Source organism: Pleurodeles waltl, chromosome 4_2 (assembly GCF_031143425.1).
Source record: "Pleurodeles waltl isolate 20211129_DDA chromosome 4_2, aPleWal1.hap1.20221129, whole genome shotgun sequence".
NCBI classification, from domain to species: domain Eukaryota; kingdom Metazoa; phylum Chordata; class Amphibia; order Caudata; family Salamandridae; genus Pleurodeles; species Pleurodeles waltl.
The window spans coordinates 250,845,925-250,872,832 of NC_090443.1; positions in this window are offsets into that span (position 1 = coordinate 250,845,925).

A 26,908-nucleotide genomic window follows, 5' to 3' on the forward strand; every position below is an offset into this window, starting at 1 on the left:
AGTGCAATAGGACATGTCATTGGACATGCTGGGGTGAAGTGTCATACAGTGCAGAGGAACATGAATTGCCAATGAGGTAGTGAGAGACAGTCACAGAGCATAGTGTCAAGGTAAACAGTGTGCTGGAGAACAGTGCATGTGAGCACCTGTTGCAAGACTGGCATGTTAATAAGCACAGGACCTAGGATATCAGTGCCAAAGTGGCATGGACTTGTGCTACCGGGTACTCCTACGGGTGAAGGTGATCTGTTCCACGTCTTCATCTTCTGATGTGTGTGTCGTCTCTTCTGTCCTTGGTGGTGGTGGGTTTGAAGGGGCAAAACACACTTCAGTGTATGAAGACGTGGAGTCAGAAATCCAGGTAGCTGCCAACTGTGGGGCTATTAAGGGCACTACTGCAGCAGGGAGGAGCTGCTGGTTCTTGAGTATAGCAGCTACATCATTGTGGTAGGCAGCCAGGTCGGCCCTGAGGGGGTCATGAATGCATTCGTGCACGCAGTGAAAGGTATGGGGTGCCGGGTGTTGTGGCAACTCCCTTACTGCAGTGGTGAATTCCCTTACACTTTGTTGTAGTCCTTGCAAGGGACATGGGTTACAAGGCTATGCCCGATTGCTGCACACATGGATGTCACAGGAGCCTGACTAGGTGTAGTTGGCACTGTACACAGGTGGGGTGGGGTGCCACAGGGCCTGCTTTAAGAAGGGTCCTTGCCTACTAAACTCGCTCTGGCCTAGGGGAACCCACAGCCCATCTCCCGCACCCAGACACCTACAATGCGAGCTGAATCAGCAGAAAGAGAGTGTACTCACCCCCTTGTGGCTGCTGTGATGCCCTCAAGGGCCCATCCAACTCCGGGTACGCCACCGCCAGGATCCTGAACATCAGGGGGGTCATGGTGCGACGGGCACCCCTCCCACGTTGGGAGACCATCCCCAGCTGGGCTTCCGCTGTCTTCTTGCTCCAGCGGCGAATGTCCTCCCATCTTTTCCGGCAGTGGGTGCTCCGTCTGTGATAGACCCCCAGGGTCCGGACTTCCTTGGCGATGGCACGCCAAATGTTCTTCTTCTGGTGGGCGCTGACCTACAGGAATAGTACAGGAGAAAAAGAGAAGTTATTACCGTCCGCACTGCCACAGTCATTGGCACGTATCTCTACCCTTGCCATGACGCACATGCACTGACCGTCGTTTCATGCACGCCTCCTTCTCACCCCCCCATCTTTCATCCACACCACTCCACACAGGCATTGCCCATACAGCATGCTCACAGTGTACTTACCTGTTTGTCTGAAGGACCGTAGAGTAGCGTGTACTGGGGGAGGACCCCATCCACGAGTTTCTCCAACTCCTACGTGCTGAAGGCAGGTTCCCTTTCCCCAGACACACAAGCAATTGTCTCTTCCAGACTGAGGTCACAGCAGCACTTGCAGTGTAGGTCCTCTCCTGTCGAAGATCAGGTATCAAGTAATTGAACATAGAGAAAATAGCGGTCACGTCTGCGGCGGTGCGTACCGTCACCGCCGGCATACATCGTTATTGGTTCCTGGGACCCATAGGGTCCAATGTTAACCAATGCAGGATTGCACAGCGGTCTTCGACCACCTACTGCGACGGTGTACAACGCCAGCGCAGTTACCTCATATCCCATTGTCCCACTTTACAGGTCAGGCAGCCCCCATTTCATGGGCCCACATGCCATTATTTTGGACTGCGTCACACATATCTAGGCCTTGCCTAAACACTCATACAGGCATATGTCGATTTGCTAATATTTCAGAGTAAGCTGTGTTTACGTACCACAGAGTTTGTTGACTTTCTGCTTGCTGGTCTCCTCCACAGGCACTGTCCGCTGGGGCATGTGAGGAGATGGCGGCATCCTCCGGTGTACAGACCGCTGTTGGACCTGTCGACAATGGAGGAGCAACATGTGATCATCACCTACAGACTTGATCGTGCCACAATCCTGGAACTGTGCGCCCAGTTGGAGCCAGACCTGATGTCAGCTATCCGCCATCCCACAGGAATCCCCCCTCAAGTGCAGGTGCTGTCAGTACTCCATTTCCTAGCAAGTGGGTCATTTCAAACTACAGTGGCTATTGCATCAGGGATGTCCCAGCCTATGTTTTCCAACGTGTTGTCCAGAGTGTTGTCTGCCCTGCTGAAACACATGTGCAGCTACATCGTTTTTCTCAGGTGGAGGATTTGCCTACAGTGAAAGGTGATTTCTATGCACTGGGACATATCCCCAACATCATAGGTGCCATTGATGGGACACATGTGGCCTTGGTCCCCCCGCAGGAGTGAACAAGTGTACAGAAACCGGAAGAGTTACCATTCGATGAATGTGCACATGGTGTGTTTGGCAGACCAGTACATCTCCCATGTGAATGCCAAATTCCTTGGCTCAGTGCATGACGCTTACATTTTGAGAAATAGCAGCATCCCTTATGTGATGGGGCAAATCCAGAGGCACTGTGTGTGGCTATTAGATGAGGACATGGACCCAATACAGTGTGAATAGTTGTCTGGGCCTGGGGATGTCTCTATGAGTTAGGTTGTGTCTAACAGTTGTCCCTCGCCATTTGCAGGTGACTCTGGTTACCCCAACCTGTCATGGCTACTGACCCCAGTGAGGAATCCCAGGACAATGGCAGAGGAGCGCTACAATGAGGCGCATGGGCGAACTAGGAGGGTTATAGAGAGGACCTTCGGCCTCCTGAAGGCCAGGTTCCGGAGCCTCCATATGACAGGTGGGTCCCTATTCTACTCACCAAAGAATGTGTGCCAGATCATTGTGGCCTGCTGTATGCTTCACAACTTGGCTTTGCGATGACAGGTGCCTCTTCTGCAGGAGGATGGTCCAGATGGAGGTGTTGTGGCAGCTGTGGAGCCTGTGGACTGGGAAGACGAGGAAGCAGAAGAAGAGGACATAGACAACAGGAACACAGTGATCCTGCAATACTTTCAGTGAGACACAGGTAAGAAGACAACATAGCCTGCTACATCTAATTTAATTATACTACCTCTCATCTGTCTGTCATTTTCACCCAGTGTCTTGTCAATGAGTTGTCACTTTCCCTTATGATTTCACAGATATGGGTCCTACTGTGTGACATCTGCTTTGTTTCCGCATGGACTAGAGCTGTGTGACATAGGTATGTTGACATTACATTTGATATAGCATTTTGCCACTGTTATTGCTAATACACATTTTCGAAAGCACAGACTGACTCCAGATAGTTTTTTTGATTTAAGGGTGTTTATTTAAGTGCTCAATAGTGGAGAGGGTTGGAAAATGGTCAGGGGTGATGGTGGAAGAATGTCCATGGCAGAGTCCAGTCTATTAGTCTCACAGGTGCATTGTCCAAAGGGGCATAGGAAGTGGAGCTGGGGCAGTTTAAGTATGGACAGGGTGACAAAGTGGGACAGAAGGATGACAATCAGGGTTGTCTCATTTCTTGGCGGGGGTCTTGGCATTGTTCTCTGTCGTTGTCCTGGATCTCAGGGACCGTTTGCGGGGTGGTTCTCCATCTGCAGGGGGTGGGGTGCTGGTGTGGTGGTCCTGTGGCAGTGTCTCCTGTCCACGAGCGCCAGCGGAGGTGGTGGGCAGTTCATCGTCCAGGCTAGTGTCAGGGGCCCCTTGTTGTGCCACAGTGTCCCTTCTGGTGTTCACGAGTTCCTTCAGCACCCCTACAATGGTGCCCAGGGTGGAATCGATGGATTTGAGTTTCTCCCTGAAGCCCAAATACTGTTCCTCCCGCAGCCGCTGGGTCTCCTGAAACTTGGCCAGTACTGTTACCATGTTGCCATCGTCTCCTGGGAATGGTGGTAGGCTCCCATGATGTTGGAGAGGGCCACGTGGAGAGTGGGTTCCCTAGGCCTGTCCTCCCCCTTTCGCACAGCAGCCTTCCCAGTTCCCCTGTGTTCCTGGGCCTCTGTCCCCGGAACCATGTGCCCACTACCACTGCCCCCAGGTCCCTGGTGTTGTTGGGGTGGTGGGTTAGCCTGGGTTCCCTGTAGTGGTGGACACACTGCTGATTGACGCGTCCTGGGAACAGAGGTATGGGCCCGCTGGGTGGGTGCTGCGCTTGTGTTTCCAGAGGGGGCAAGCTCTGTAGTGGCCTGTGCCAGTGTGAAGTGAACCGACTGTCCTGAGGTCCCAGATGGGCCGGGCTGGTCATCTTGATCCAGTTGGACAGAGCTGCTGTCATCACTGTGGGCCTCTTCTGTGGGTGGAGTGGACATATCTGGACCCTCCTGTCCGGTGACGTTAGGTAGGGGTCCTGCAGGTGTGTAAAGGCATGATTATTGCATCTGTGTGTGCCATGATGTGCAATGGGTGGGTGACCATGTACCCCAGTGCTTGCATTCCTGTGTAGGACCTTGTGTGATAATGGTTTAGTGGGTATATGGGTATGTGTAGTGGCCATGCATTGGTGATGGGTGTCCATGCTTTGGTGTTACATGCAGGGCTTGAGTTTGGGATGTGTGGTTTGTGATATTGGGACATATGTGAGGAGTTGGAGTGATGGGGGTGAGGGCGAGGGTGGGGGTATGTGATAGCATGCAGGTGGGTGGGGGATGTAATAGTTAAGATTTGACTTACCAGAGTCCATTCCTCCAGCTACTCCTGCGAGGCCCTCAGGATGCACTATAGCCAAGACCTGCTCCTCCCATGTTGTTAGTTGAGGGGGAGGAGGTGGGGGTCCGCCGCCAGTCCTCTGAACCGCGATGTGGTGTCTTGAGACCACGGAACGCACTTTGCCCCCTAGGTCGTTCCACCTCTTCCTGATGTCATCCCTAGTTCTTGGGTGCTGTCCCACTGCGTTGACCCTGTCCACGATTCTTCACCATAGCTCCATCTTCCTAGCTATGGTGGTGTGCTGCACCTGTGATCCGAATAGCTGTGGTTCTACCTGGATGATCTCCTCCACCATGACCCTGAGCTCCTCCTCAGAGAACCTGGGCTGTCTTTGCGGTGCCATGGGGTGGTGTGGGTGATGTGTGGGGTGGTGTGTGTTGTGATGTGTGGGGTGATATTTAGAGGTGTGTTGTTCGAGGTGCGTGGATGTTGTGTGAGTGATGGTGTGGAGTGCCTGTGGATGCTAGTTTGTAGATGGTGGTGTCTCTCTCTGGCCCTCAGTCGCAATTGTTGACGTAAGGGTTTGTGGGTGATGTGGGTGTGTGTTTTATATTGTATTGGGTGTTTGGGAGTGGTCTGTGTATGTGTATCAGGTGTGTGTATTTCGAAATGTCCAATGTGGTTATTTTTTGTAAATGTGTGTGTATTTTGAGCGCGGCTGTGTGTACCGCCAATGGAATACCGCGGTTGAAAGACCGCCTCGTGGATTCGTGGGTCGTGATAGTGTGGGCGTATTCCTGTTAGCGTGACGGTGGAGGTTTTGTTATCGCCAGTTTATCACTAACCTTTTGTGTGGCGGACTTGTGTGGGTGTCTGGATTTTGGCGGATTCTGAGCTGTGGGTCATAATGACCGTGGTGGAATCCAGCGGCCACGACGGTGTGTTGGCGGTCTTCTGCACGGCGGTAAGCGGCTTTTACCACCAATGTTGTAATGACCCCCATAGTCTTACTCCAGGCACAAATGGTCCTGTGCTCCCAGATCATGAGTTAGGATTCACTCCTGGTGACTCGTGCCTACTGGCCAGCTCATGCATAGATATCACATTTTTGCTCTCCAACACACATGAGTGCCCTTATTACAGATGCCATAGATACCTCCTTTGGGCAAACCACCTCTATACCCCTGCAAACAACCCTATTGAGTTGGAATATTGCAGGGATTGGGAGCAAGCCTTGTGATCCCGACTGGACCACTTTCATCAATGGCCACAACATCTGTTTATTCCAGGAGACACGGGCAGTTGACCAAGTAAATGGGGCTGGGTATAAAAAATATAGCACTCCAACTATTACATCTGGCGCTGGACACCCCTCTGGTGGCCTATTAGCTCTGGTCCGGTCAACTCTATCCTACTTAATTATGACTCTCCATGTGGGTTCTCCTGATGTCCAACGGTTAGTCTTTTCCTGCAAAAATTTCCAAACTTTCCTAATTTTAGCATTTATAACAGGACCTGTAGCCACAAGCAGAAATCAAAAACCCTACAATCACTGGACAGAGTACTAATAGCCTATTCAAGCATTCACCATGTTCTTGTGGCAGGGGATCTTAACCCCTCATTTGATCCAAGTGGGTTGGCCCCTGACTTGTCAAGTGTGGAGGACTTAACTTGGGTGTTCCGGATCTGGTATCCCTATTAGAAGGAATCATTCTAGATCAGCACTCCACGATGTAAAACTCATCCTGATGCATGGAATTCAGGCCTGCAAAGGGCTATATTAAAGCACAACTGATTACACCCTTCTGGATGTAAGACTATGAAGCAAACTGGAAGACATGGTGGAAGTAGAATGTGGGGAGAGCGACCATAATCCCCTATCACTGAATCTGAAAGGATAAATGATCTTCCTGTATCCAGTGGATGCAGAATGTGCCCAGAACCAGCATGTAGCCACAAATAAGAGGAGGGATGTCAAATAGATAACAGTGGCCTTATCGCCAGAGGGAATCAAGGCCTATACTCAGTCCTCACCACACAATTGGATAGTATCTATACAAATGGGGGGAATAACAAGTTAATCTTAGCTGAGCCAAAGATGGCATTCTCCAAACTAATGGACCTGTTTACCAAGGAAACCCTGAGGCACCTAACACCAGTGGCTTCGAGGGGGTGGTTCAACTGCACCTGTTGTGAGGTAAAGGCTAATTTGATAAAAGCTATAAAAGTAGGGCCAGGCAAGTCATCAGGGAAAGTAGATAGGCCCAAGTGGAAAATTCAGCTTGCAGAGTTTGGGCACTTCGAGCTATGCGGAGCAGTGCAGAGTTCCCAAATTATGCCATCCAGCGCGAAGCAGAGGGTTTTTTTTCCATTCATGCACACAAGATTCGTTTTTGGTGCTTGCTCATGAGTGCCACAATATCCTCAGGCTGCTAGTGAGCGCATGTGAGACTTTGGTCCCGCTCTCACTGCTTCTGACTGCAAAAGCGCATATAGTGCTGCTCACGAGCAGGAATGCACCTCAAGTAGATTTTCAACTCAAGAAGTAGCTAAATGTACTTAAAAATAGGTTTTTGAGTGGATTTTCTTCTTCAACGGAATGTTCAAGTTGTTTTTTAGTGCGAGAAGTTTTTTTTGCCAACAAGAAGGAAGTGCCTTACAGACTCCAACTTCCTGTTCCTGTCCAACAGGCTACTCCCAAAGTTTTATCCAGCTCATGGTCACTTTTCAATTGGATTTTGAGGTGGCAGTTTCACTCTCTTTGTCTACTGGATATTTACCTTCGGATTTAAGGACTTTTTGTGATATCACAGAAGTAAGATTAAAACAATATATATATTGTGTAGGGGTGTTGTTTGTTTGATAGGGCATGTACTAGTATTTCTTTGTACTTTTATTTGATTTTTAACTTTCATTGTGGTGGGTGGCCCGGAGTTTAAATAGGGGCCTATTTTTTCTTACATTTCATTGATTTTTCAACTTTTGTAAAGAAAAATTGTTGCACAGCCTAACTTTTCTCCATGTTTGTTACATTTGCAATACTCATTTACTTTACTATGGCCCATACTTCCAATGGGCCATATAGCCAGTAGGCCCAGTACAAGTCATCAGTGCATGAAAGAAATGTTTCTGTGGTATATAGTTTCAAAACCTCATTTAGGGAAGCAATGGCATTGGATTTATATTAAAAATGGCATTTAATTTTTTTCTTGAAAAAAGTGTATATGTGGGGTAATATTTGATGTCATAAGGGGACGTGTGTTGTAAATTTGTATAGCTCAGTTAATTTTTGTGTTTTGCATTGCTGAATTAATGTTAGTGTTTTTGTCAGAGTTAACACCATGCCTCCTTTTACTGGTCAGTGAGTGTGTATGTATGTGTGTCTGTTTTTCATCAGCCATCATTGTCTTTGTTCTCCATGCCATGTGGCAAGGGGCCATTTTGTGTACTCTGTGCCCGGAGGCCTGTATGCGTTTCTTGTTCCCAATGCCTCCTTGCTCGCTGCTGTTATTTGACCATGTGGCTTGCGGCCATTTTGTGCATCTAGCCAATATGTTTTTTCCATAGACTTGAATGTGTTCTTTTTCCTCTATGCCTCCTTGCTTGCTGTTGTTGTTTGACCATGTGACTTGCGGACATTTTGTGCACCCAGCCATTGTGTTTCTGTGAAAGGCTTCCATGTGCTCTTTGTTCTCCATGCCTTCTCGCTATCTGTTGTTGTTTGAGCATGTGGCTGGTGGCTATTTTGTTTATCCAGTCAGTGGATTTTTGCCATAGGGTGCATGTATTCTTTGTTCTCCATGTCTCCTTGGTCTCTGCTGTTGCTTGACCATGTGGCTGATGCCCATTTTGTACATCCAGCCAGTGTGCTTTTGCCATAGGTTTGCATGGATGGATGTGGTATCAGTTTAATATTGTGCTTGGGGATAATTGTAAGCTGTGTATGCGAAGAATATGATTTTGATGAACAGTGTTTATATTATTATATATATTTTTTTTCATTTTGTATTTGCTCCTTGCCTCACAATAGGTTTCTTTCTTATTGCCCTCCCATACAAACATCGACAATTATTGATCATTTTTTTATTTACTTTTTTTATTTAAATCTTATTGTTTTAAGTTTTTTACTTTATTTTATATTTGTTTTGTATTTTTAAATGTATTTATATAATTTGTTTGCATTTTGCCTTGACCCATCCATCCATCCATCCACCAGAGTCGCACAGCCGCGCGACAGCAATCCGTTTCTTTAGGTATATTTCCATTTTGTCCTGGGCACCCTATTCCCCTCGACCACCTTGCCACCATGTGTTTTTAAGGCTTATTCCATTTACCCATGCACCTCTCTGACTACCACAGGTATCTCCTTTATAATAGATGGAGACAAAGCAAAGGGCTATATCCGTATGTTGTGTTGCCTGATTTGTAACAAAGTTTTAGGCCATATGGTGGTGGTGTGGTTTGACCTTACAATGTTTGGATAGATTGTTATTTAACCAGCCACACTAATATTGCCCTTGTCTGTACTATTTTAACCTGCAACACTGCCATGTTTAAAGTTTTTTATGCTTGGTTGCTTTTTAGGTGCGCATGAAAAGAAGAGACATCACACGCAGTACTGCCAAGAAAAGGAATGTACAGTGGTTTCAGTCCTCCAATCCCTTCTGCTTGTGCAGCTTAGTGCCAATGCCAATAGAGAGCTTTAAAATGGCCCCAAAGAAAGTTGCTCTCAAGAAAGTGGTCAGCGAGAAGAAGCAGCTTTCCATTAGTGGCGTGTCGACTGCAACATTTTTAGGGAGATGTGTGCCTGCCACACTGGCCTCAAGGGAGGAACATGGGAGCAGCACTCCTGCACTAACAGCACCACCCTAACCTAAGTCCAAGACCATGCCTATCAGCGAGGCAGCCACTGCAATCATGGCAACGCAGCCAACAGTGATACTAAATTGGATTTGTCCTTTTTACAAAGTAGTACCCAATTGTTTCAAGAAATTGAGCAAAGTGGATAGCAGCCACAGCGACCAATAGTAGATCTTCCTGAAGTTGGAGCAGAAGAAGAGGTCGAGGTTCCTACAGAGCAAGAGCCTCCTCTTTTAGAATCATTGGTTCCCAGATATCCAGTAAGGAAAAGGAAGGGTATTATTCCACCATCTTCTCCAAGCACCACTACTGGTGACGATGATGGGGACATGGAGTTTATGCCTGCAGAGTCAGGAAGACAGCATGAGGATCAAGGGAAAAGAAATGTTCCTGAAAGCCCTGGAAGCAAGGAAGGGGATGATGAGGAGGATGATGACGAGCCAGTCATTGTGGAAGCTGTCACAGAGGAGTCCACCATTACTATTCAACCTGCTCCAAGAGATGTGGCACAGGTAGCATCACCAGCTCCCACATTTGTAAGGCCCCAGTTGAGACCTGCACCAACCCTACCTCATTAGAAGTATGCACTGCAGAGAGGCAACGATGACACACCCACCTAACTCCAGTTCTTCCTCAGGCAGTGAATGGCCCAGTAAGAAAGTACTCCTCCCCAGTTTGGGACTTTTTCACAATTAGCAAACAAGAGGGGAACATCGCAATATGCTCCATTTGCACACAAGTGTTTGTCAAGGTAAGCCTGGTTCACATTATGGCACTGGAGGCAATCCAGTGGGAGGAGCGCCTTAAAAATTTGCTGAACGTGGCACTTGGGGTGAAGATGAGGAGAACCAGGAAACATCAGCTACAACTGGTCACATCATAGTGTATGGTGAGGGAGAAGAGGGTGATATCTGATGCAAAACAGCCCTGTCCCCAGCAGTGCACCAGAATCATTCTCCTCAGCAACATGATAATAGCACAAGAAGACTCAGTCAGATGGTGTCACCACAGCATACAGTGACTGCCCAAGGATGCACATTGAGTCTACCACTACCTACTTCTCAAAAGTTGCCTGTATCAGTAGCCCCCAAAAAGAAGACAATCTATGCTGCTATTATGCAAATGATTAGGCAGAAGGGGCCCTATGACTGCAACCAACCAATGGCACATTAGATGCTGGCAAAATTGTTAGCACTGGACTTCCTCCCTTTTTCTTTTCTGTAAGGAATGGGATTCATAAAATGTATGGCAGTCATTTGCCCAAAATGGAAGACTCCAAGTCGGACCTATTTTGCCAGAGTCGCTATTCCAGCACTGCATCACGATGTGCTGCAATAGGTTGGACAAGCTTTGTAGCAAAGTGTTGTCCACATTATCCACCTGACAACAGACATGTGGTCAAGATATTAGCAACTTATTACATGTGCATCACCTCACACTGGAACTTTTTTTTTCGGGGGTACAGGACTTGGCCCAGAAGAAAGTGTTCAGTGACATGTAAAAGTAGCCATGTTTGCCATGGAGAAATCAAATGCAGCTGCAAACATCTTGGAAAAATTTAGCAGGAAGGTGGCTGAATGGCTAAGACCCAGAGGTCCCCAAATTGGATTTTCTGCCACAGAAAATGGCAGAAACATAGCCAAGACCACGGCAGATGGTGGCTATTTCAGGGTCCTGTGTTTAGTGCACTGCATAAACCTGGTTGTGCAAGACTTTCTAAAAAAAGAAGACATACTGACCACCTGTAGACAAATATGCACTCATTTCAGCTATTCTTTTAAAGCCTGAAAGCATTTGCAGAATATTCAGCATGCTAATAGAGTAGCAGTTTAAATCCTGATACAGGAGGTCCCAACATCTTGGAATTCACTACATTATTTGTTGCAACGTCTGTTTTAGCAATACAGACAGATCAATGACTATGTCATTTAAGAGGAGGGGATGCAATTGGGAAAGCCATGACCATGGATGTAGACAAATGGGGCCTAGTCAAATGCCTGACACAGACGCTGCTCCCTTTTGAGGTTTTCACACGGGAAGTTAGCAAGGAGGACAGTATGATGGAACAAGCTATCCCGTTGCTGCATCTGCTACAGGACCAGCTAAAGAAGGTGTCTGAAAGGTTTGCACTTGGAGGTGTGATGAAAACACAGAAGTGAATGCCTTGGTTGAGCACTTAAGCTATCACTTGACTTGTAATCCAAGGCTGCAAAATGACATTATGCCACCCTACTTGATACACACTACAAAAAAAATCTTCCTACTTTCACTCCTTTTTCTGAAGAGGATGTTTCAAAATACAAGAGGTGGATTGTTGAGCAAGCCAGAGAACTGGAAGTAGAATGGCTGGAACTTAGAGTCCCACAGCAACAAGAACACCGGCAGCAACATCGACAGAAGAAACAGACCCAACCTCTGCATTGCCTTGGTTTCAAGTGGCAGGTCTTAAGCCCAGTGCAGAGTCGAAGGCAACAGAGATCGAGCAAATGGCAACACCAATGACCATTCAGAGAATGTTCCAGGAGTATCCGGATGACCCAAAAGAGGTCTATGTGGATCAAAACCCATTGGTTTATTGGTATGGGAAGGTATGCAAATGGCCAGAGCTCAGCAGGCTGGCAAAAAAGTATTTGGATTGTCCTTTAGCCAGTGTGTCTGCTGAGCTTGTGTTCAGTGCAGCTGGTGCAGTTGTTACAGTGAGAAGGACCAGTCTCTTAAACACGGAGAGACTGACCATGATCAAAATGAACCAACATTTCATAGCAACTGATTATACAATACCTGAAACATCACAGGAGGAGGAAGAGAATTGGTCAAAATCAAATGTGTTAGCTGGCCAACTCCTGGGTGATTCATGTGAGTTTTAGGACACACTCCACTTACTGGTGTGAGTATGCCAGTGCCACCATAGAATTTTGTAATTTTTTCTTGGTGAACTTATTGCAACAAAAAAAAAAATAGCTAGTGGACCTTTATGATGGTGTCAGGTTTAAGCTGCCTACTATTTTTTATCACACGTACGGCCAGATTGGAGTTAGACCAGGGTGCAGTGAAAAAGCCTCCATATTCCCTTCAGGACATTGGAGACAATCTCTGCCTCCCTCACATGCAATTGCCTATCCTATTTTTGTATCACCTAGCAAGGCTGCCCCCCCAAAAAATCACTGATTAAAAGTCTGCCAGTGCCAATGCCAAATTCCAATGTGTTGCCAGCATCAAAGAAGAGATACAATTTGGTATCCACTACCGTGCTTGGTAGCTACTAACTAATGAGTGATGATATATTGAGTGATTGTGTGTAATGATTGATGATGTATGTGGTGGCAGACAGTGAGGGAGGGAGTTGGACAGATTTCTAAACCTGTTGTAAGTGATTTGCAGTGCTTGCGGGCTGACAGGTGATCATTGTTTCCTTAAAGTGATTGGACTTTCAAACTTAATGAAATTTACCTGCAGGGTCCACTCCCTTTTTCTGGTTCTTCAGAGACCAGACCAGTCACTTTAGTTACCAAACACAAATCTACACAAAATGCTCTAGTTCTGTTTCTCTATTTTTTCTTCAACAGCAGTGCATTTGGACAGGGACGGAGTTAGTGCACTACACAGGTCTACCTAGCTTGGTTTGGGACTGAGATGGAGTTACTCGGTATCAGGAGGAGGAAAATGGAATGACTTATTGTGGGTCTACCTCAATAGTTTGAAGGAGAAAGTTATCAACCTTAAAGAGAAACCATGATGATGATGAAGACTCTAAGGCCTAGTGCTAACTCAGCTCTGTGGACTGGGGTGGGGTGCATTAGTTTGGGAAATACTGCTGATTGTATGTTTCCTGCATTTGTGGTTCAAATGTGAAACTCCTCTTTATGTTCTTGCTTTGCCTCTTAGTCTGCTTGGTACACTCCTGACTCCTCATGAAGTTTGCCTTGCTTCCTTCTGTCCTCCTTTACTCTTTAATACAGTCATTGTTTTTCAATATGCAGGCCTTCTCCTAGTTCTCTCCTGCACAAATAAAACTGGGTGAAAGTTCAACACTCCAGCTTACTTACCAGACAGGATCAACCAGAGACCCAAGAGTGATGGACATTCCAAGAAGAATGGAGATGGACCACCAACTTTGGCAATACTGTATCATTCTTCTTTTAACAATCATAATTTTTAGAACTGGGTGAGTTAACTTCAATCCTCTATAATTTGTATTTTCCAGAACTAGAAGACAGAACATTTAGAGATATACACTCTTTTGGCTCTCTGGTGCTGAAGGACTGTATGTAATGCATTTAACTGAACTGTGTCTACTAATCCCTTCATTTCCTTCCACAACAGATTGTTGATGGTGTGCTGCTCAATAGTGTCGTTTTTTTGTGTAGTGTTTGTGTTTGTCAACCTTTCCCCAAACCCCTTTTCTCATATATTCAACAAGCACCTAATCCTCTTCCTCCAGGCTCTGTGATTTATTTGAGGTGTGACTTAATTTTACACCATAAATGGATCACACATTTACTGTGGTGAATGTGGTAAAAGCATTTTTATTACCTGAACAATAGCCCCCACTGGCGCCATTTACCCACCCCTGCATCATTCATCAACATCATAATTTAGGCCTTGTGTTGTATGTTATTTAAATGCACTAACATTAGCAGGCAGGTCGCTCCCCGCTCCGCCGCCCAGCGCCACCTCCTCACCGACTGTTCCGTCCCCATTGTCCTGCTCTACTCCGTGTTAGCTTCCCCAGCCACTGCGTCCCCTGCGGCCCCTCCCGCCTCCCCCTCCACCTCACCGTTCTGTCCCCATTGTTCTGCTCTGCTCTGTGTCAGCTTCCCCAGCCGCTGCATCCCCTGCAGCCCCTCCCGCCTCCCCCCTCCTCCTCACCTCAATTATTTTCGATTTTTTTCCCACCGCTGCCATCTCCTGCTCACCTCCATTCTTTTCTAATTTTTTCCCGCCGCTGCCATCACCTGCGGCCCCACCCCCCCCAGCCTTCCCATTCGTCCAGCCCTCCCTCCTCCCAGCTGCCACTCCCTCCCTCCCCCCATTTATGGAAGCCACGGCGCGGTAACGAGGAGCAACCCTTGACCCTGCATTAGCAGGCAGGTCGCTCCCCGCTCTGCCGCCCAGTGCCACCTCCTCACCGTTCCGTCCCCATTGTCCTGCTCTGCTCTGTGTTAGCTTCCCCAGCCGCTGCGTCCCCTTGCGGCCCCTCCCGCCTCCCCCCTCCACCTCACCGTTCCGTCCCCATTGTTCTGCTCTGCTCTGTGTCAGCTTCCCCACCCGCTGCGTCCCCTGCGGCCCCTCCCACCTCCTCCCACCTCCTCACCTCCATTCCTTTCTCATTTTTTCCCGCCGCTGCCATCCCCTGCGTCCCCACCCCCCCAGCCTTCCCATTCATCCAGCCCTCCCTCCTCCCAGCTGCCACTCCCTCCCTTCCCCCATTTATGGAAGCTGCGGCACGGTAACGAAGAGCAACCCCTGACCCTGCATTAACAGGCAGGTCACTCCTCACTCCGCCGCCCAGCGCCACCTCCTCACCGTTCCGTCCCCATTGTCCTGCTCTGCTCTGTGTCAGCTTCCCCACCCGCTGCGTCCCCTGCGGCCCCTCCCACCTCCTCCCACCTCCTCACCTCCATTCCTTTCTCATTTTTTCCCGCTGCTGCCATCCCCTGCGTCCCCACCCCCCCAGCCTTCCCATTCATCCAGCCCTCCCTCCTCCCAGCTGCCACTCCCTCCCTTCCCCCATTTATGGAAGCTGCGGCATGGTAACGAAGAGCAACCCCTGACCCTGCATTAACAGGCAGGTCACTCCTCACTCCGCCGCCCAGCGCCACCTCCTCACCGTTCCGTCCCCATTGTCCTGCTCTGCTCCGTGTTAGCTTCCCCAGCCGCTACGTCCCCTGCGGCCCCTCCTGCCTCCCCCCTCCACCTCACCGTTCCGTCCCCATTGTCCTGCTCTGCTCCGTGTTAGCTTCCCCAGCCGCTACGTCCCCTGCGGCCCCTCCCGCCTCCCCCCTCCACCTCACCGTTCCGACCCCATTGTTCTGCTCTGCTCTGTGTCAGCTTCCCCAGCCGCAGCGCCCCCTGCAGCCCCTCCCACCTCCCCCCTCCTCCTCACCTCCATTCCTTTCTCATTGTTTCCCACCGCTGCCATCCCCTGGGTCCCCACCCCCCCAGCCTTCCCATTCGTCCAGCCCTCCTTCCTCCCAGCTACCACTCTCGCACTCCCCCCATTTATGGAAGCCGTGGCACGGATGCGCCGCTGGCACGTCAATGGCAAGCCCGTCTGTGCCCGTCCGCACCAAGACCGCGCCCAGCGCCAGTCCCCCTGGCCCTCGCAGACAAGCCTACTCCCTCCTCATCCTCCACTCACTCAACCCAGGCCCTTGCCCCACCTGCACCCTTTCCAGCCCCACACACACTCATGGCCCCTTCACTTGCCACACCTGTAATTTTTCCTGCTCCTCCTCCCTCACACCACACACCAACCACAGCGACCCCCCCCACAACACACACAGCACCCCCAATGCAACACACACCTGCTCTGCCCCACCCCCACCAACCAGCCCTGCAGCACACCACCCCACAACCAGAACACACCCCACAACAACACCCTCATGCACCACACCTACGCCACCCACCACAACCGCCTCAACTGCCTGCTCCTCAACACCCGCTCCCTTCACAAACATGCCATAGAACTCTGGGACCTCATCACATCACACTCACCCGACATCGCCTTCCTCAAGGAAACCTGGACCAACCCCTCCTCTGAACCCGACATAGCCATCGCCACCCCCAAGGGATACAAACTCCAACGCAAAGACAGCCTCAACAGGCCAGGGGGTGGCATCGTCATCCTACACAGGGACACAATCAAAGTCACCACCAGCTCCCAAGACACTATTGACAACACAGAACACATGCACTTCCTAATCCACATTAACAACAACTCCACCCTCAGAGGTACACTAATCTACAGACCACCAGGACCACGCCCTGCCTTCTGCGACACCATTGCCAACACTATCAGCTCGCCCGCCCTCACCTCCACAGACTACATCCTCCTCAGTGATTTCAACTTTCACTTGGAGAACCTACAAGACCACAACTCAACATCCCTCATAGACAACCTCACCAACCTCGGACTCAAACAACTAGTCACCACACCTACCCTCTCAGCAGGACACACGCATGATGCAATTTTCACCTCAAGCCAACACATAGCTTACACCCACACCACCGAACTCCTCTGGACTGACCACCACTGCGTCCACTTCTCCTTCGCCAAACTCCCCACACACCACCATCAACACACCACACCCTACCGCATGTGGGACAAGATCCCCACAGAATGCCTGAACTCCCAACTGGCTCACAACCCCCCCACACCAGCGACCCTAATGCAGGAGCCCACAATCTCTCAAAATGGATCACCACCTGCGCAGACACACTAGCCCCCCTCAGAAAACACATCGCCACCCGCAACATCAAGAACGCCCCATGGTTCACCCTTGAACTCCAAGACTCCAAGCGCAAATCCCACCAAGCGGAGAAAATATGGCGACAAGAACCCTATACAACCAACTTCTCCACCCTCAAAGCCACCATTCGCACACATCACTAACTCATACGCACCGCCAAAAGAGACCACTACAAGACACGCCTTGACAACAACTCTCAAAGCAGCAAAGAACTCTTCACCATCATTAATGAACTAGCCAAACCAAAGCCAGCAACATAGACCCTTCACACACACAGCCCCTATATGAGGCCCTATCAAACCACTTCCACCACAAAATCCTGGACATCCACAACAGCTTCTTACCACACACACCCACTACACACACCCCTCACTCCCCCAACTCAACCCCCACTCATGATCCCCCCACCACACTCACCACCTGGGCCCCCACCACACACGAAAAAAACGAAAAACCCATGAACTCCATCCGCTCCGGATCCCCCTCCGACCCCTGCCCAGATCGCATCTACAACAAAGCCAGCCCAACCATCGCCCCCATACTCCACGACATAATCAACTCCTCCTTCAACTCCGCCACCTACCAGACCCCTGGAAGCATGCGGAAATCACAGCTCTCCTAAAAAAAAACAAAGCAGACCCAGAGATCCTCTCCAACTATCGCCCCATCTCCCTCCTCCCCTTCCCCGCCAAGGTCGACGAGAAACTAGTCAACACCCGCCTATCCCACTACCTCGAAGAAAACACTCTTGACCCCTCACAATCCAGGTTCCACAAGAACCACAGCACGGAAACTGCCCTCATCGCATGCACTGACGACATTAGGACCAAAGTCGACAAAGGCGAAACCGTCGCACTCATCCTCCTAGACCTCTCCGCAGCCTTTGACACTGTCTGCCATCACACACTCCGAACATGCCTCCACAACATAGGAATTTGCCACAAAGCCTTAGACTGGCTCACCTCCTTCCTCACTGACCGGACCCAGAGAGTCCACCTCCCACCTTTCCACTCCACCACCACCAAGATCATCTGCGGAGTCCCCCAAGGGTCCTCTCTCAGCCCCTCACTCTTCAACATGTACATGATCCCCCTAGCCAACATCCTCCGATCACACGGAATCACTATCCTCTCCTAAGCAGATCATCCTCTCCCTCACCCGCAACCCCACCACCACCAAAACCAACCTACACGCAGCTCTCCTCGACACCACCAACTGGATGGCAACTAACCACCTCAAGCTTAACTCTAACAAAACCGAGATCATCATCTTCGGCCCCAACAAAACCTCGTGGGACGACTGCTGGTGGCCCACCGCCTAGGACCTGCACCCACCCCCGCAAACCACGCACGCAACCTCGGCATCATCCTGGACCCCTCCCTCTCCAGGACAGAGCAAATCAATGCTCTTACCTCCTCCTGCTTCCTCACACTCCGCACACTAAAAAAATCCTTCAAATGGATTCCCCCAGAGACCAGGAAGACAGTCACCCATGCACTCATCAGTAGCAGACTAGACTACGGTAACGCCCTCTACGCCGGCACCACACTCAAACTCACACGCAAACTCCAGATAATCCAGAACACAGCTGCGCGTCTCGTCCTTGGCCTCCCCCGCCATGAACGAATCTCACCACACCTCAAAACCCTTCACTGGCTCCCCATAAACAAGAGAATCACATTCAAGATCCTCATCCACGCACACAAATCCCTCCACAACACCGGCCCGATATACCTCAAAGAAAGAGTGAACTTTCAAACTCCCACCTGCAACCTCTGATCAGCCAACCTCATCCTAGCCACAGTCCCCTGCATCCAGCGCACCACCACAGGAGGCAGGTCCTTCTCCTACCTCGCCCCCAAAACCTGGAACTCCCTCCCCACCAACCTCTGCAAAACCAAAGACCTCCTGCTCTTCAGAAAAAACCTCAAAACATGGCTGTTCGAACAATGACCCTCCTGCCCCCCCCACTAAGCGCCTTGAGACTCTCACGGGTGAGTAGCGCGCTTTATAAAATGTTTTGATTGATTGATTGATTGATTGAATGCTATACCTTTTCCACACCACTCCCGACTCTGAGCCCACTTCTCCTGACTTGAGGATTTCATTTACTAAGTTTAGGATTTATTAAATGTTAACTCCTCCTTGCTCAGAAGAAGTTGATATTGCTAGTTTTTATTATCATATCACATCTTCTTTGTTGTGTGTCATACTGCATTGTGGTAGTCTGGTCTCAGTTTTTCAAAATTTATGTCATAATATAACCCACTAACTCTCTGTTTTCTTTCAATCTATTTGACAGTGATGGATGACCCTTTGATTAATCCTACAGTTAAAGTTCGCATAGGTAGGAGTGGAACCTTGTGTCACCTCTGTTAGCGCACTAGCCTGTTACTACTTCTACCACAGCCTTAAGATAAGATGCTACCTTGGGAAAACCCTGCAGTAAGAAGACTGAAGTAGCAGCCCTTGCTACATCTAGTCAGGTAAGTGAACTATGGATTGAAGTGAACTCCTTTGGTTAGTAATTATTTCGACTGAAGAAGAGGTTGTTTTTCTGTATCTAGGTTTTTGTAGGCAAAATAGGCAATGGCAATCTCTCCCCAGTGGTCAATATAGTTACAGAGGGCAGTGAAGCAAGGCTATAACTAACTGACATACACGTATTTCAGCAGATTTTTAAAAAACAGGCTGCACTAAAAGACAGCTATGCACACTAAAACATCAAAACATAGATTTGAGGCATAAATGAAGTAAAATAAATTATTCCCCTTTTATTATTTACAAATAGAACAAGCCCACCTATATACCCAAACAAATCATCCCATCCCCAACCATAGTCCAGCCAAAGTCCAACAAACATCTGACGAAAGTCCAGAAAAATTGTCCAAAGTGAAAATAAAACAGTCACAACTACCTTTGCCACCCTCTCCACCCACAACAAGTGTTCTGCCCACCAAAACAAAACATTTGAAAAAGGGTCAAAAGAAGGTGTTCTCCACGGGGGTCCGGAGATAATTTAGGGTTGCCTCCTTGTGTGTCACCGGACAGTCCAGGAGAGTGAAGTGTTCTAGGATGTGGTGCTGGAAATTGTGGTCCAAGCATGAGGGGCAGCTGTTGTGGGATGCGGATAGGTTGATGCCAGCTGGCCATGGTGCTGATGGTGCCGCTGGGAGGCTACAGCTGCTGGCGGCTGGCTGGAGGAGCTAGACTGGCGGGCATGTTGGTAGCTGCCTGGGCCTCGCCCTCCTCCTCTTGAAGAGGGAATAGCCGCTGATGTTCAGTGCAGATGGCCTCTATTCTCTGCTGCCACAGCTGGGCTGCTATCTCCTGGTAAGTAGGAGGATGTCCAACAGGAGTAGTTGTAGCTAGAAAGAAAAAGAAACACAGCAAATTATAAACAGTGCTCTCTGCAAACATTAAAAAAAAATAGAGTAGTAGTAAATCAGGCCGTCGGAATTTGATGTGGATGTTTGCAAGACACGGGGCCATTTGATTTACTCACACATGCCTCACTGTGGCTGAAGAAAGTGGCTGGATTGGTTGTTTTTAAATGAGCATGCTGTGTTTCAGACCAGCTGAAGGTGACAATTTTTACTGATAGTCGGTACAGCTTTGATATTTGAACTGGCATGAATCCGTCATAGAAGCCATGATATACCAATCACTTCTACATAATTGTGATGCATGCCAAAAGGGATTTTTTAATTTTGTTTGAGTGGCTGGGACACAACTTTGGAATGAATAAAGGACTGAAGTAGTAGGAGGTAACAGAGTGGGCATTGGGAGAGAAGGGAAAAATACCTTGTTTTGAGCTGGCAATGCATGGACATCTTTGTGAATACTGCATTAACTGAAGAGGATGCACATTGCACTGACAACACTATTGTACTTCCTGAATTGAACCACTCTGCAGTTACATCATAGTAGCATGGTTGACTATTGGGGAAGGAGGTTTGATGATGAGAGGGAGGATACATATTTGCCTTGCAGAACAACTACAGTGAGTTAAGGGAGTAGACAGAAAATAAAAATACCTCTCACTTTGAAGCAATGTTTTGATAACAATGTAAACCAAGAAAAGTAGGTGAGCAGACACGTCCTTATCCAGAAGAGCACCTTTAATTCTTGATCCAAGCACATATCCATTCATCTTTTCATTTATCTATTCACCCTTTCACACCCACTATTTAAGCTTTACATTCTCTTCCATCCAGTCTTTCACCATTCCAATCCAGTCATCCATATATCTACACTCCCTTCCATACACTCACCTATCCAGCATCCACCCTTTCAACCACCCTTTTATCTGTCCATCCATTTAGCCATGCATCATTCGTTACCATCCACCCATCCTTTAACCCACCAAGCATCTTTATACCCATCCACCCTTCACCCAGCAAGGCATCCTTTCACCCATATACATCCTTTCACTGATATACTATCTTACCCATTCTTTCGTTTGGCCATCCATCCTTCATTCGCTTTTCCATCAACCTATCATTTGTCCGTTCATTATGAGCTTTTGTCTGCTGAGTTGCAGATAGAAGAGGCCACTAAGAACACAACCCCTGCTGAAGCTGCTAAAGCAGGGGGTGCACAAGCAATGCGCTTACTTGAGTATATTAGAAATTGTCAATAAGCAAGAGCAATATGACTCACCAATGTCTGTTTCTGCTGCTGCTGGTTCTTCCCTCCAACTGCTGCGACATACAGCACACTGGTGCTGTCGCTTGCCCCTGCATTCGGTACAGCTGGATAAAAAATTACATTTGCCAAACAAATGTTGAATTTACAAAAAGTTAAAGTGTTAACCAATTTATTCAAAGAACACAAACTCAACTCAGAATGTATTTGACGCATACACATATTGGTAACAAGTCCTTGTAGAAATTAAGTCTGGGTTTCCATAGACAGGCCTAACCCCAGCACTCTGTACCATTCAGGGTTATACACTCCACAACATTGATACCATGGAGTAAAGGGAATATGCAATGGTATCAAATAAAATATGCAAACTATCACTGATGAATGACCTCAGTTTAAGCCACACATCCTGCCCTCACAATAGGAATTCTAGATCAATAACACTGATAGTCTACATAATGGCACTAACAAAATTTAAGGTTACACGACCATTACAGGAAACTGTGGTAGTATCTGGTGAAATGACACATTAGCCAATTAGTGGTGTGCTAACAAAATGTTCAATCACCTATGAGGAAACACATCAACAGCTACCTCCATAGTCCCAAAATTGAAGATTTAGTCAATGTGAAGAAAGAACAGTATGCTAGGGCTTGACATACACATGTGTTTTGAGCACGTTAAGTGGCACATATTGCCTTGATGTCACCATCACACAGTAAACAGGTCTGAAGCAATCTTCTGAGCTTCCAGACTATCAGAATGCAAGTTGTCTCTAGAAAAGATTTGTCCATCCCAAATCGGTGTCTGTCCCAGGATCAACACATGTTCGCTTTGTACTTTCCAACAGCAACATATCACTGCAAATGTCACAACTTTGAAATGTCCAAATGAAGATGACATGGTGAATTACCCAGAAACAGAATGACAAGGGAAAATTATTCTTACCACATATTAAATTGGACGTAATTGGCAAGTCTAGAGGACACATATACTTAGCACAAGCACACTTAATTTATGTCAATGACCACAGTAGTTTACCCCTACTGTGCTGCGGACGTAATGTTTACGTCCTGCGGCACAGTGCTCCTGTGCCGAGGACATAACCATTATGTCCTCGCCCTGGAGCCCGGAGGGAGCACTAGCGCTCCCTCGTGGGGTTCCCTCCCACCCCCCAAAGGCAGGGATGAAAGGGGAAGCGGAAGGGGAAGCCCTTCCCCTTCCACCATCGACAGCCCCCCGACCCCCCACCCCCCCCTGTGACGTCAGCACGCAATTGTGCCCTGACCTTACGTGAATTTCACGCAAGGGGAGCGACCCCTTAGGCAAGGGTCGCTCCCCTGGGGGGCAAATTTATTTTAGGCCATTTCTGCCCCCCTGGGGGGCAGATCAGCCTATTTGAATTAGGCCGATCTGGGCAGAAACCACTAGGCACCAGGGTTTGGTGTTTGTGTATGTGTGTGTTTTGTTTAGGGGGGCAGCCCCTTGGGCAAGGGTCGCTCCCCAAGGGGGCACATTACTGTTGGCCATATCTGACCCCTTTGGGGGCAGATTGGCTTATCTTTGGAAATCCCATCTGCCCCCAAGGGGGGAAAAGCCCACCAGAGACCAGGGAAGATTTTTCTTTTCAAAATAAGATGGTGGAGGTATGGCCACACCCCCACCCCAAATAAATGGGGACAAAGTTGTTCTGCCCACCAGTGGGCAAATGGGGCAATTACCCCCGATCCACACCCTGGGGGGGGAGGGCAGAAAGTCTACTAGATCCCAGGGAATTTAAATAAAAACAAAAATTTTGGGGTGGTGGCTACCAACCTGTATGGGCCTGGTAATGCCCCCACCCCTACTGAAGGAGGTAACAGTCTTTCAGCTCTCTCCCACACACTAAAACATCTTATCCCACAGCAAGCAAGAGGACATTTGATTATTTTGGGTTTTCGTTTTACATTTGGTCCATGAGAGCTTGGCTAACTCTCAAAATCGTCCCACTTGGAATGGTGAGGGCTGCACTTTATGGACTTTGGGACACTGCCATGTAGAAAAATCCACAAGACCTAGACACATCGGAAAACTAAACATCTGGGTGATTCCAGGGTGGTGTGTTTCACATGCACCCGCACCATTTTCTTACCCACAATGCCCTGCAAACCTCCAACTTTGCTGAAAATCACACTTATTTCCTACATTTTTGTGATGGAACTTTCTGGAATCTGCAGGAATCAACAAAATTCCTACCACCCAGCATTGTCTCATCTATACTGATAACAATTCAGCTGCACTTGTCAGCCTAAAAATGTTTTTTTCTCAAACTGCCCTTTTGGACCCGCTTTGGTTCCCCCTCAATTTCAACATGTTTTTGGCTCTTCCCTGTCACAAGGACTTGGCCCACCTACACAAGTGAGGTACCATTTTTATCGGGAGACTTGGGGGAATGCTGGGTGGAAGGAAATTTGTGGCTCCTCTCAGATTCCAGAACTTTCTGTCACCGAAATGTGAGGAAAAAGTATTTTTTTGGCCAAATTTTGAGGTTTGCAAAGGATTCTGGGTAACAGAACCTGGTCAGAGCCCCGAAAGTCGCCCCATATTGGATTCCCCTAGGTGTCTAGTTTTAAAAAATGCGCAGGTTTGCTATTTTACCCTAGGTGCCGGCTGAGCTAGAGGCCACAATCCACAGCTAGGAACTTTGTAAAAAGCAGCTGTTTTCTGTCTGAAAATGTGATGTGTCCACATTGTGTTTTGGGGCATTTCTTGTCATGGGCGCTAGGCCTACCCACACAAGTAAGGTAGCATTTTTATTGGGAGACTTGGGGAACGCTGGGTGGACAGAAATTTGTGGCTTCTCTCAGATTCCAGAACTTTCTTTCACCGAAATGACAGGAAAAAGTGTTTTTTTGGCCAAATCTTGAGGTTTGCAAAGGATTCTGGATAACAGAACCTGGTCAGAGCCCCACAAGTCAACCCATCTTGGATTTCCCTAGGTGTCTAGTTTTCAAAAATACACAGGTTTGTTAGGTTTCCCCAGGTGCCGGCTGAGGTAGAGGCCAAAATCCACAGCTAGGCACTTTGTAAAAAAACAGCTCTGTTTTCTTTCTGAAAATGTGATGTGTCCATTTTGTGTGTCCTGTCGCGGGCACTAGGCCTACCCACACAAGTGAGGTACCATTTTTATCGGGAGACTTGGGGGAACACAGAATAGCAAAACAAGTGTTATTGCCCCTTGTCTTTCTCTACATTTTTTCCTTCCAAATTTAAGACAGTGTGTAAAAACGACATCCATTTGAGAAATGCCCTGTAATTCACATGCTAGTATGGGGACCCCAGAATTCAGAGATGTGCAAATAACCACTGCTTCTCAACACCTTATCTTGTGGCCACTTTGGAAATACAAAGGATTTCTTGATACCTATTTTTAACTTTTTATATTTCAGCAAATGAATTGCTGTATACCCGGTATAGAATGAAAACCCATTGCTAGGTGCAGTTCATTTATTGGCTCTGGGTACCTAGGGTTCTTAATGAACCTACAAGCCCTATATATCCCCGAAACCAGAAGAGTATAGCTGACATAACGGTATATTGCTTTAAAAAATCTGACATCGCTGGAAAAAGTTGCAGAGTAAAATGGCTGTTTTTTTTCACCTCAATTTCAATATTTTTTTATTTCAGCTATTATTTTCTGTAGGAAACCCTTGTAGGATCTACACAAATTACCCCTTTCTGAACTCAAAACTTTGTCTACTTTTCAGAAATGTTTAGCTTTCTGGGATCCAGCATTGGTTTCACACTCATTTCTGTCACTAACTGGAAGGAGGCTGAAAGCACAAAAAATAATAAAAATGGGTAATGTCCCAGTAAAATGCCAAAGTTGCGTTGAAAAATGGGGTTTTGTGATTCAATCTGCCTGTTCCTGAAAGCTGGGAAGATGGTGATTTTAGCACCACAAACCCTTTGTTGATGCCATTTTCAGTGGAAAAACCACAAGCCTTCTTCTGCAGCCCATTTTTCCAATGTTTTTGAAAAACACAAGATTTTCGCTGTATTTTGTCTAATTTCTTGGTCTCCTTCAGGGGAACCCACAAAGTCTGGGTACCTCTAGAATCCCTAGGATGTTGGAAAAAAAGGACGCAAATTTGGGGTGGGTAGCTTATGTGGAGAAAAAGTTATGAGGGCCTAAGTGCGAACTGCCCCAAATAGCCAAAAAAAGGTTCGGCACAGGAGGAGAAAAGGCCTGGCAGCGAAGGGGTTAATGTGGCAAACTCTGATCCACTAACATTGTTGCCTTGAACTTTTCTGCACTGACCATTCCCAACAAATTACCATAGCAGACAAATATGTTCCCTATGTCACAAGTTGAACTTACATGGGAGGTTAACATTTGTAAAGGTAAACACACACTTGTGAAGTAGTCAATCACACGTTGAAGGAAGCCAACTCCTTCGTCTTCAATCCTGTCATCTTAATTGGGCATTTCAAAATCCTCTCTCGGGGGCTCATTAGAGTTTCCCTCCTCTGCATTCACAAGAATCTTCCTCTTCAGGGCGATGTTATGGAGAATGCAGCAGGCAACCGTGATGTTGCACACATTATAGAGTAGACGAAGGCTCCATTGGTCTTGTCTAGACACCTAAACCAGGCGTAGACCAATCCAAAAGCCTGCTCTACTGGCTGCTGTGTTTTTCCATGGGCCTCATTGAAGCAGACTTTACCTGCCATAGTTGGATTTGTCAGTGCTGCCAATAACCATGGTTGGTTAGGATACGCTGAGTTTCCAACATGGAAACAAAACATCAACAGATAACTCACATATCAAGCCATTGTCACTTCCTAAACTAGGATGCAGGCAACATCATCAAGTCATATTGTAATTACCAACAGGCCAGGCCCCCTCTGGTCCATGTTATAACATCTGCATGGGTATGTTGCTGTTCCGTAGTACAAATGAACCATGTGTTGACCCAGGCAAGCGGGCACACACACTTAAGATGTATAAGTCTGGTAAGCAGACAACTTGCACATTGATGGAATGGAAGTTCTTCCGATTGTGGCAGACCTGTTCAGTTGTGTGTGGTGGCACCAAGGCAATATGCATGCCATCTTTTGGCCCAACCACATGTGGTAGTCCACCCAAAGCACAAAAGTTTCCTTCGACGGTGGTCAAATCCTATGGATGTGGGAATTGGATGTACCTGTTGATATTTTTCATCAAGGGCTTCCTGTAGCACACCACTGAAGGTTGGCTAGAACATGCCCCTGATACTATGCACATGAATACAATACACTGTTCCAACGGGAAAAGGAGAAAGGATACAAAGGAGTCCTAAATTTTAGGAGCAAGAAACCTCACACCC